At 29.7% G+C, this 12185-nt stretch overlaps 1 non-coding gene across 1 annotated transcript; it reads right to left on the reverse strand.

The window, feature by feature from the left end:
* Window positions 1–2297: 2297 nt before the first annotated feature.
* LOC149516878 (small nucleolar RNA R71) lies at window positions 2298–2404 on the reverse strand. The gene has a single exon (XR_016345415.1). It is a non-coding gene; the product is annotated as a small nucleolar RNA R71 (small nucleolar RNA).
* Between the last annotated feature and the right edge of the window lie 9781 nt (window positions 2405–12185).

Raw genomic sequence — 12185 nt, forward strand, 5'->3', positions numbered from 1 at the left:
GTAGCAATGAGCTATAATCTGAATGGTATATGTAATTATCATATGGGGGCAATTGGACACTCAACTAAATGATGTAGGCAATTGAAATAAAAGATCAAAGATCTCATCAATAATGGTACTTTGACCATAAAACTTATGAAACAATGAATATCTACTAGAGCTAGTATCGATCCTATCCCTACATCATATATTAAAGTATTTTTTAAGCTTATTAATCACCTGGTAACACTTGTTAAGCTAGAGCAACTAAAGTTACCTATCCCAAATGGTATGATGCCAATGTCACATGTGATTATTGATAGCACTTAAATATATAGTGTTTTTTAAGTTCAATTTGGGTTAAAATTTTTAAAATTTGATTGAATGGTGCATTTAAGGTTTATTTTCTTGACCTTTAGGTTTTCCTACTTGGAGTAGGATTTCTATCATTTTCATGTAAGATCAAGACAAGAATTATCCATTGGTCAAGTACATAATAAAGGATGGAAATTTGACTTGAAGTAGAATTACAAAATTGAGTTGAAGTAAGAGTTCTCATGGCACCAAGAGTTCTACATGCTTTCAACTACATCACTTTCAAGATGAGATAAAGCACACATGTGATAATTGAATAAGTTCAATCAAGCATGGACTCTAAAAGCATTCGGTCGAAGGAGTTTGTATTCAAGAATGACTATATTAATCACCAGTCAAAGAGTTATGCTTTAAGAAAAACTTTTGCAAGTTAAATCTCAAGAATTTGGATTGAACTCAACAATGTAGTCTTGGAATCCAAGTCTAGCCAAACATATAAAGAAGTCAAGATCAAGATGGAAGCTACATATGATCCAATGTCTATAATGAAAGGTAAAGAGCATGATTGGCCATAACCGTTTAAGAGTAAAAAACCTATTCGACCAAAACTCTTCCAAGCATAAGAGACCACAATATGGCTATGACTCTTTAGAGATCAAGATAGCTTCAATGTTTGGAGTTTTGATAGGATTAAGACTTTAAGCTTGTGTTCACCCTTTAGCTGATCTTACACCTATAAATAGGGAGGCTAGTTCACATCTTAAGCATTCCACACTTTATTCTTTTTTTTTATCTTTTTGGTTTTCTTCTATTTAGTTTTTAGATTTCCTTAGTTATTTTTATAGTTTGGTTAAGATGATAGATTAGCCACAACTACATTATTTTTTTAATTTTTTTCAATACAAGTATTCTTTTAGTTTCAAGATCTATTTTTCTTAAGCTTTATTCTTTTTTTCAGTTTCAATATTTTTTTTTTGTTTTCAAGTTTTGGCAATCACTTCCTTTTTCCATTCTGAATTTCAATTTACATGCATATTGCTTTATTATTCCTTTTATGCTTTCATTCTATTCAGCCTTTTTTAATCTTATTTTTTTCAAAGTGCAATTCTTATTTTCTTTATATCTTGTTTATTTGGCCAAAATCCTATTATTTACCAAGTGATAGTTGGTTAAATAAGATTTGGCCTATATAATTGTTTTCAATCTTTTATTCTTTCTTTTGTAAATCAACCTAAGTTTTTTTAGTTTAGATATAAAAGTTTAGTCTATCACCTTTGGTACTTGAATCCAAGCAATAATTATTTCTATAATCCTTGTGGGATGATACTCTAATACTTATCACTTTTACTTGATTCGATTTGTGCACTTGTAGACATTGCAAAAATAGGCAATGAAGTTTTTGGTGTCATTGTTGGGGATTACAATAGTGTTTGATTCAATATCAGTAATGATTCTCTACTCTTTTGTAATATAAATATTTATTTTCATTTGCTTTTATTTGCTTTGATCTTTTTTTTTTGTCTGCATAGATCTAAAAGTGTTGACCTAGCTCTTGTTGATCAAAAGATTTAAAAAAATTTTAGATGACAAAAAAAAGAGCAATCAACACCACCTCTATCTATACCAATGACGAATGCAAACAATGAAAAATAGAATGTTGAGGGATTATGTAGTCCCTATTACTGATGTTTTATAACCATCTATATAAAGACCAGCTATTCAAGTAAATAACTTTAAGATCAAGCCTTAGATAATCCAAATGGTCTAAACTTTTGTATAGTTTGGTGGTTTGCCAAGTGATATCCTAGCCTTCACTTATCTAATTTTTTAAAATTATGTGATACATTTAACTACAATGGTGTTTTAGATGATGCAATAAAACTAAGGCTTTTTTTTTCTTTTAAAGGAGCTGGTTATCATCACTACCATCTAGCTCTATCATAACTTGGGATGATTTGGTGTAAAAGTTTCTTATGATGTTTTTTCCACTTACTAAGATTCCTAAGTTAAGGAATGAAATCATTACTTTTATGCAAATGGATGGCAAAAATCATCATGACTAGTGGGAAAGATTTAAAGAGCTGTTGAGAAAGTGTCCACATCATAGTCTTCCCTAATGGTTGAAATTTTAGATTTTCTACAATGGTCTCACTCCATCCATGAGAACCACTTTGGATTTAGCTGCTAAAAAAGCAATTATGAGCAAAACTATTGAGGAGGCTTATAAGTTGATCAAGGAGATGGCCGCCAACAATTATCAATAAGGTATGGAAAGAAATGTACATAAGAAATCTACTAGTGTTTATGAGTTAGATGCTTTTACTTTCATAAATTCATAATTAGCAGCTTTAACTAAAAAGATTGAAGTTTTAGGAGCCCCATCCTAATCCAACTCTATCTATGCAAGTCAAAATCCTTTTGTTTTCTATGATATTTGTGATAGACTACATTTTAGTGAAAGGTGCCAATTTAGGGTAGAATTAGTTAAATATGCCTAACAATATAAGCCCACCTATAACCTTTATAGTAATACATATAACCTAGGTTGGCAAAACCACCCTAACTTTTCATGGAATCAACCTAGCCACCAACCCACCAACTAAAACAACAACTTTCGCCCTAATCTACAAACCTATAACCTACCTTAAAAAAAGAAACCAAGTTTTAAGGAAATGTTGACAAAGCTGATATAGGCTAATAGTGTAAACATCTAAAGTCAAATTGCATCAATAAAGAACCTTGAAACCAAATTGGTCAACTCATTCAAGCCATAGCCAATTGACTTGTAAGAACCTTGCCCGGCAATATTGAGTCAAACCCTAAAAGACAAGGTAAATAAGCATGAAATACTATATACTCCTTTAGGGAATATGGTATGGATAAAGATGATGAAGACATTATGGATGAGCCTGTGATGGTAAATCTCTCTAGTTTTGTTAAATAGCTTAAGGTGAACTTTATGGTTCAGATGATCTAATGAAGGATGATGAGTTGTTGAGGTATGAAAGAGAAATTTTGGGAAGTTTTGGTTATATGGCACTTGAAGCACCTGAAAGTATTGAACTTTATAAGGAGATAGGAGAAAAGTTTGAAATGGAAAATGATCTTAAATAATATGAATGGATATTGAAAAATTCATTGATGGATCAACCAAAATAGGAGAGATGCTCATACAAGTGCAAAGATCGCTTTTAAAGAGCTTTCAACTGAAGAAAGAGCAAGAAGAGATTTATGAAACCAAAAGGCTAAGATTGACCCCAAGAATGACCATTTAAATACAAGAATTTGAAAGTAGTATTACCAATAAAGCTTATCCCAAAGATACTACTCAAGGAGTTGGAGAATACCATTTTTGTAGAAGATTGCAGTTCTAAACTTTAACAATTCCTTCCAAAAAAGTAAAAAGATCAAAGAAGTTTCACTATCTTTTGTAGAATTGGTCATCTAAAATTTGATAAAGCTTTTTATGATTTAGGGTCTAGTATTAATCTATTACCTTTAAATGTTTTTATACAACTAAGATGTGAAAAGCTAAAGCCCTCAACATGTACCCATAAATTTGTTGACAGATTTGCCAAAAACCCATAAGGAATGCTGGAGAATATTTTGGTGAAAGTTAGTAAGTATCTTTTTCTTGTGGATTTCATAGTTCTAAATATGGATGATAATGAAGCTCCTTTGTTATTAGGCAAACCTTTTTTATTAACCTTCAAAGCTTTATTTGATGTGTACAACCATGACCTTACCTTATGATTTGAGGATAAAAAGATGTAGTTTGTAACTAAAAGGTATAGTATTTTTAAAGATGAAATTATGTACACTCAATAACTAAACTAAAGGAAAAAGAAACCTTTAAGGTGCTGAATTTAAGTTATAAACCTCTTGACCCATTATCGTCAGTCCATCTAGCAAGATCCTTAGACCCTAGCCATGGTAAGCCCACAACCAAAACTTCTATGTTGAATCCCGTCCAGTTTATGTTATCTTTATAAAGAGAGTTAGTACACTTTGTAGATCTAGTTCCACTTATGTCATATCGTAAGAAGATTGCAACATAGAAAACTCTTTTCTAAAAGGATGGGATGATTTTTACACTTCCGGATAGTTGAGCTTGACCAAAACTAGTGCTACTGTCAAACTAAGTTTTACTATGGTAGTTTATGCTTTTTGTTCTTATTTATTTTTCGGATAGGTATGTTTTGATTTGTTTCTATTTTTGTGTTATGTAGGAATGGAAAGTGATGGAATGTTTAGCCTCATGAAGAACTCAAGAAGATTCATGCTTGAAGCAAATTTTGAGGGAGTATTTCTTTTTCTTTGTTTCTAATTACTTTATTTTGAAATAATGCTTAATGCAAGTGTAAAGGAAATGAATGCTTTTTGAGTTTAACATGTTTTCACAAATTCTTACCCATGTTGCTTCATATTCAAACCAAATTGGTATGCTAACTTCTTTATTATGCAAGCTTATTTAATTTAGCATGAACTTTTCAAGATTGACTTGAGTATGATATGAGGATAGCTATAAATGTGGTGAAACAATGAAATGAATTCATAAGTATGCTTTTCTTTGGATATGGTTTTTATGCATATATCTTTATTCTCTTTCTATGAAATGTAATAATTCTTGTAAAGGGTTTTGTGAGATGTTAAGTTGCATAAAAAATTGAAGATATGGTTACTACTTTAGAATTCACCCACTCAATCTTCGAAGTGAAAATCTAGACTATGTTTAACTTAAGAAATGATCTAGTCATTTTCTTGGACCATTTAAGCCTTTTTCAAGCCCACCATTAATGATGCATCCCTAGTACCTTTTGTTTTGAGCTTTATATATTTTCCTTTTCTTTGTTTATTAGAGCCATAATAATAAACCCAAGCCTTTTCATTGATTATTATTCCTTCATTTTGTTTTTACCTAACCCATCATGCTTATATGTTTTTGGACATTGCTTATTTAAAAGGAAGAGAGGTTCAAGGATTGTCAAAAAAAAAATTGACGAAATGAAAAAGCAAGGCAAAGGCATAAATAAAGTTGAAAATGGCTATGTGAAGAAAAAAAAAAAAAAACCAAGAATAAAGTAATGCCTCAAAGTCAAAAAGTTCTTAAATGTTCAATTTTTATTCCAAGAATTTCAAAAAGTAAGCTAAGGGTTATTAGGCGTAAATTTTCTTTTTCTTACCTTGACCCAAGCCTTACGTTACAAGTGTAAAAGACCTTTTGATCTTGAGTCAAGTATTTAAGTTTAACATCAGTAGAGAGGAAAGAGGAAAGTGAACATATAAAGTTTATTCTATCTTGGAGTTGAAACGTGATGGAATGTTTTACATTCTTTTTACTTGAGTTATATGTATGAATTAATGATGGAGTAATTTCATATAAATGGAGATTATAAGATATTGAGAGCTAGCATTTTAAAGGAATTTTTTGTGAATCTATGTTTATAGTTAACTGTGTATTATGTGATAGTACATAAATGAAAGTTTATGAAATTTTGACTTTGTGAGTAATATAATGGTGTTTAGTTTTGTTGATTTGATAATTTTGCTTGAGGATAAGCAAAGTTTTAAGTGTGGGGGTGTGACAACATCTAATATATAGAGTTTTTTAAGTTCAATTTGGGTTAAAAATTTTAAAATTTGATTGAATTTGGTGCACTTTTGGTTTATTTTCTTGATTTTTAGGTTTTTTTTTACTTTGAGTAGGATTTCTATTTTTTTCTTGTAAGATCAAGACAAGAATTATCCATTCGGCCAAGCATATAATAAAGGATGGAAATTTGACTTGAAGTAGAATTACAAATTTGAGTTGAAGTAGGAGTTCTCATGGCACCAAAAGTTCCATATGCATTTGGCTGCATCACTTTCAAGAGGAAACAATGCACACATGTGATAATTGAAGAAATTCAATTAAATATGGACTCTAAAAGCATTTAGCCAAAGGAGTTTGCATTCAAGAATGACTCTATTAATCACCAATCAAAGAGTTATGCTTTAAAAAGGACTTTTGCAAGCTAAATCTTAAGAGTTTGGATTGAACTTAATAATGTAGTCTTGAAATCCAAGTCTAGCTAAACATATAAAGAATTTAAGATTAAAATGAAAGCTACATATGATCCAACGTCCATGATGAAAGCTAAGAAGCATGATCGGCTATAACCATTCAAAAGTGAATAACCCTATTCGGTGAAAACTCTTCCAAACAAAAGAGACAACATGCAGCTATGACTTTTTGGAGATCAAGATAGCTTCAATCTTTAGAGCTTTGATAGGATTAAGACTCTAAGCTTGTATTCACCCCTTAGTCGATCCAACACCTATAAATAATGAGGCTAGTTCACATCTCAAGCATCCCACACTTCATTCTTTTTTTCATCTTTTCTATTTTTTTCTCTTTAGTTCTTAGATTTCTTTAGTTATTTTTATAGTTTGGCTAAGGTGACAAATTAGCCAAAACTAAATTGTTTTCTAAATTCTTTTTCAATACAAGTATTCTTTTAGTTTCAAGATCTAGTTTTCTTAAAGCTTTCTTCTCTTTTTCAATTTCAATAATGTCTTATTGTTTTCAAGTTTCGGTAATCACTTCCTTTTTCCATTCTAAATTTTGATTTGCATGCTTATTGTCTTATTATTTCTTTTATGCTTTCATTCTATTCAGCTTTTTTTAATCTTATTATTTTTAAAATGCAATTCTTATTTTTTTTAAATCTTGTTTGTTTGGCCATAATCCTATTATTTACCAAGTGATAGTTAGTTAAGTAAGATCTAGGCTTACATAATTGTTTTCAATATTTCATTCTTTGTTTTGCAAATCAAACTAAGTTTTCTTAGTTTAGATATAAAAGTTTAGTCTATCACCTTTGGTACCTGAATCCACCTAACAATCAATTCTATAATCCTTGTTGGACTATACTCTGCTACTTATCACTTTATTACTTGATTCGATCTATGCACTTGAAGATATTTCGAAAATAGGTAATCAGTTATCATAATGGTAATGTGGGCCATTCCATAAAAAGTTATCCTACTTCAAGCATAAGGTCTTTTAAGAGTATTTTTTGTTAGTCTTTTATTTATCTTTCATCATTTCAATAAAATGGCAAATGCATTTTTATTAAATTTTCTTTTTGATTCCATAACCATTATATGTACTTTCATAACTCACCCATCTTTATGTTCTAGATAATGAATGTTTAAACAATCATGACAATAATTCAGGATTTAATTTTATAAACATCATTTTATATTAGTGAAACTGATAAGTTGAGACTCTTAATTTGGTGGGATTACTAAAGTAAAAGAAGACCAATTTTATGAAATAAGTCAAATCTAGCAAGGAGTTTCATCCATGAAAGTAATGTATTATGTGGCTTTGCGATGTTTTACAAGTTTGCTCTTAATCTATAAATGTTCTTCATGGTAAAGATTCATGCTTAAAATGAGAAATGACCATTTTCTTCTACCTTTCACACAAAGAGTAAAATTATCCATTTGCCATCACATTTGGGCCTATCGAAGTTTTCTTTCAAGAAATTTCCCACACTTGAAGGCAAAGTTGAAAAAAGTTGGAAAAAAAAAAGTGAAAGCCCCTAATGACTTCAGGGGTAAAACTTTTTTATGCTTAGATCTTTCTTGAAAAATGATGAAAAATTGAAGATCAAAAATAAAAAAAAAAGTGAAAAAAAGAAAGAAAAAGAAAAGAGAAAGAGAGAATTGATGAAGAATGAGGCAAAATGTTAAGGTGCTCCACACAATGATAAATGATCATTTGATTGATAACCCTTTAAATAGATTTTGGACCTATTTTATCTATTTTTTCATAACCCTTCACCTTAGCTTATGTTATGTCCCTTAAAAGTCCATTTTAATCGAATATAAATGTTCGAATTGGAGAATCATGAATTGAATTAAGATAGATTTGTAATGGGATTATTTGAGATTTTGATCAAACTATCATTGATGGATCAAGGGGAAAGGAATTGAAAAGGGAAAAGTGTGAAAAAAAGTGCAAAAAAAATGAAAAAAATGAAAAAAAAAAACAAAAATGAAGGAAAAATGAAAATTTAAAATGAAAACCCAAAAATGCAGTTTAAGTAAAAAAAAGGGATATATTTGAGATGAAGACTTGGGAAAATAGCTTTAATAAGAATCCTATAGTACTTGGATTGATGAACTCAATGATCAAGAATATCAACGGAATGAGCTTTTGAAAGAGAATCTAGAATTAGTTTGTTTTAGAATTGTCTGAATATTCGTTATTTTAGATGTGGTGAACTTTGCCTAGCATTTATCTTGATGATTTACTTTGAAATAGTTTCTTTGCCTATTTATTCTTTCCTAGACTTGTTTATATTGAATATCCTTTCTTTGATTTTCCTTATTCTTCACCATTTATTCTTTAAGAAAATGTGATTGATTACATGTGTCATCAGATTGAATGATGATGAATGAACAAATGATTGACATGAAAAACCCTTGCATTATTTCCAAAAAGTTAAAAATGATTAGGGCAAATTGAATATGAAATGAGAAGGATGAAAGAAGGTCAAAATGATCGACCTTGTGGCTTACAAATGGAAAAGAAACATTCCAAATGATGAAATAAGAGAATTTTGGGTCACAAATTGGCTAATACAATTGTTGGTTAAAGAAGCTAAAGAAAAACAAAATGAGAAGTTGAAAAAGAGAGAAAACATGAAAAAAAGGCTAAAGAACCATTTACCACAATTAGAGATACATGATATTGACTTTTGCATTACATTCACTGCATTCATTACAATCACTACATTCATTACATTGCATTCATTACATTCATTACATTCACTACACTCACGCATTGCAAGAAAAACTAAAGTTCGAGCTTTAAAGTTGAGTCAGGGGAATTTCAAAAAAATTTTCATTCATTGCATATGCTTGGAAAATAGAAAGAAGAAAGTAAATGAGACATCAATGATTATCAAAATGATATGCGAAGACTCACCTTAAGATAAGAATTTAAAGTTTCAATACCTTTATTAAGAAGAAGCTTTTTGAAGGTAAGAATGATCTATATGACTTTAAGGTATGATCTTGAAAATCCCATATATCTCATTTCGTTTAAGGTTTCGGACTTCAATTGTGAGGGAGTATTTGATTTAAAGTTTCAAGCATCAGTTATAGGAAAGCATTTAATTTAAAGTTTTAAAGCCTTAAATAAGGAAGAGCATTTACGATTTTCTTTTTTGATTTTTCTTAACCCGAACAAAATGGATATCTTTGAATCTTTCTACAATTCATATTTCATAGAAAATACACATAAAGAAACAATTGTAAACACCTTATTTTGTCTGTTAAATTTTTTTGAGATTGAAATGAGCTTCGATTATGAATTAGGCCTTAATGTAAAAATTTTGGGCCTAATGATTAAAAGCCCAAACAAAAAATTTTTAGGTTTTGATGTAATTTTTGTTTTAGTTGATTTTGATTTTAATTTTAAGTTTAGTTTAATTTTATTGGTTAAAGTCAAAAAAGTATTAAAAAAAAGTCAAAAAATTGAAAAAAAATATGGGATTTTGTAGGGAAAATCTTAGATTCGATTTTAGTCTTAAATTCAGTCTCAGATTATGAAAACTAAAGATTCATTACCTAAGGAAATGCTTGATCTCCAATTCATTGAAAAAGGAAAATCATAGAAGAAAATCTTGGAAGTCTGTGGCATAAGATTTGATGAAGTTAAATTTTGTCCATATTCAATTAGGAATTCATTACTATAAAAGGACCTTAATCTAATAAACAATGGGAACGAGTGCAATTCAACAGCAAATTTAATTTCAAATAGAGTTAGCACATAGGGCCATACTAGTAGGAACAAGACATAAAGAAAATCAACATGCATTAAGCAATTTAAAACCAATTTCCAAATTGAGCAATTAATGAAGAAGAGATCAATCAAGCAAGAACAAGCCTAGCAGTAAAGTTCAAGTCAAGGCAAAATCAATAACAAGAAGTAATCATACAATGCTAGACACAGAAGACACATACACAAAAAGTTAGTATACATAGCTTAAATCAAGCAAACAAAGCTCCTACCCAATAATAAACTCAGGAAACTCCAAAGCTAATTTCAACCTAAAAGCAAGCCCCAACACAAAAAATTCTATTCCTAGAAAAAAAATCCAAACCCAGCCTCAAGCAATTCCCTAATTAAAACCACTTAAAAGAAAACCTGAATCCACCCATAAGACCTAACAAAAACAACCATAATCTACACCAACAATCAAAAGCAAGCAAGCTCCAATTACATAGCAAAAAATAATGGTGTTTTAGTGGAGAGGTGTCGTGGGTTTTGGGTTTTAAGCTTTGAATCTATTGGATTTTTTTGGGAAGTTGAGACAAGGAAAAATAAAGGAAAGAGGCATGATTGATGATGGCACAAGCACGACGACTAGTGATGGTGGTAACATCGATGAAATAGATCAAATTTTGGGTTTCTATTGGGTCTGATAGTTAAAGGCTTTGAAGAAATTCTAGAGATAGGTCAGATGTTTTTAACTTCGAGAGAGAAGAACAAAAGCAAAAAATAAAGAAAATGGCTTAAACGAGAGGTTTTATTTGATACTCCAAACAATATCATTTTGAATGAAGAAGAAGCAATGCTCTTAACACTGACTTTTGTGCTTGCTTACCCATTTTGGGGTCCGACCTAATCACTGCTCTAGGTTTTTTTAATTTTATTTTTTTGTGTACTTTAGTTATTTTATTTTATTTTTATTTTGTCTTCATTAGTTTTAAGTAGACAGTATATGATTTGATTTCTTAAAAAAAAAAACTTTTGAATTTAATTTAATTGCATGATTTATTATACATTTTTGCACGAGTTTGAGTACTTGCATGAATTTGCTTAATTACTTAATATTTTGTTTGTGTGATTTATTAATTGCATGATTATTAATATATTTGCATGATTATTTATTAATTGCATGGTTTTTTTTAACATGATTGCATGATATTTTTTGTTAGAATTTTTGTATGACAATAATGTGTAAAGAAATAAAAAGGAGTGGAATTGATAATTTGCATGATTAAAAACTATTTTTGTTGAAGGCTTAGGTAAGATAACATATAACTAATTTGGTATCAATTTTGGGAGTAATGGGGTGTTAAACCTTCCTTGCACGTAACTAACTCTTAAACCTTAGTTCTATTAATATAGATCATGACCTATTATTTTTAGGGACCTTTAGTTTATACTTAGGATCACCTTAAAAGGGATAAATTCGCATAGATGGCCAATCACACCTAGATAAAAAAAAATTGGTGGTGATTCCATGATTTTTGTGTCTAATAAGTAGGTTTTCAAACCTAAACATCATGACACTTGGCAATCTAAAACACGACAAGCACGACATGAAAATGATACAAAAAAGACATGGAGATGACACAATTTAAAATTTTAGCAAAGACTATTTATGGATTTTACAAAACCAAAAAATGTATTCGTGTTTTAATGTTGTCACAAATTGTGACATGCAATTTTAATGTAAAATACGATTTGAATACATAAATTGTCAGTATTTTACATGATATAAACATATGAATTGGCATGTTTAGGTAATTGACACTAGTGATTGCTAATCGGTCGAGGGTCCATTTGGATGGGCAATGAGATTAACTCTAATGAGATGAAAAACTATGGTGGAGGTAAGATTAATTACTATAGTAGTGAGATTGAATACTGTAGTGGTGAGATAAGTATTTGAATGCAAAAGCAGCAGTAGCGGTACGATGAAGTGTAGTGAGAATAAAAAATGACCGTTAAAGACATAAGATGAAAACTTATATATAATAAATTTATAATATATATTTGATATTTTTAAATTAATAAATTATTAAAAATTATTAAAAATATTTAA

This window comes from Durio zibethinus, chromosome 9 (genome assembly GCF_047325235.1).
Source record: "Durio zibethinus cultivar Kanyao isolate XHJ-2024 chromosome 9, ASM4732523v1, whole genome shotgun sequence".
Lineage (NCBI taxonomy): Eukaryota > Viridiplantae > Streptophyta > Magnoliopsida > Malvales > Malvaceae > Durio > Durio zibethinus.